We start from the raw sequence: 275 nt of genomic DNA on the forward strand, positions 1-275 counted from the left end.
TTTTTTTCTTTCAAGATTCAACCAGCAAAATTAATTTGCATTTTTATCCACAGAATGTCTCTCCTAACTTAAATGTGTTCAACAATTCGTCATCATCATTTAGGTGCGCACGCACGATTCCTGGCTATGTTCACTTTACATTACAGCACCGATGTGCACTGGTTCTTAGATCACCTCGTCCAGGACAATTGGCCAATCATGCAGATCCAATGGGTAAATAATACAACATAAATCGCCGTGTAAACAAAATAATGGCATACTTTTATTTTACAAAA

At 36.4% G+C, this 275-nt stretch overlaps 1 protein-coding gene across 1 annotated transcript in view; it reads right to left on the minus strand.

Moving 5' to 3' along the window:
- The window catches only part of LOC144964443 (uncharacterized), an 84,740-nt gene continuing 84,465 nt past the window's right edge, over positions 1-275 (minus strand). Inside the window, exon 3 of the mRNA XM_078898706.1 lies at positions 1-275. This exon is cut by the window's right edge and continues 2,248 nt beyond it. The gene's annotated coding sequence lies outside the window, so the exon portion shown is untranslated.

This window comes from Berghia stephanieae, chromosome 2, assembly GCF_034508935.2.
Source record: "Berghia stephanieae isolate SIO BIC M18660-M18661 chromosome 2, UCSD_Bste_1.3, whole genome shotgun sequence".
NCBI lineage: Eukaryota > Metazoa > Mollusca > Gastropoda > Nudibranchia > Aeolidiidae > Berghia > Berghia stephanieae.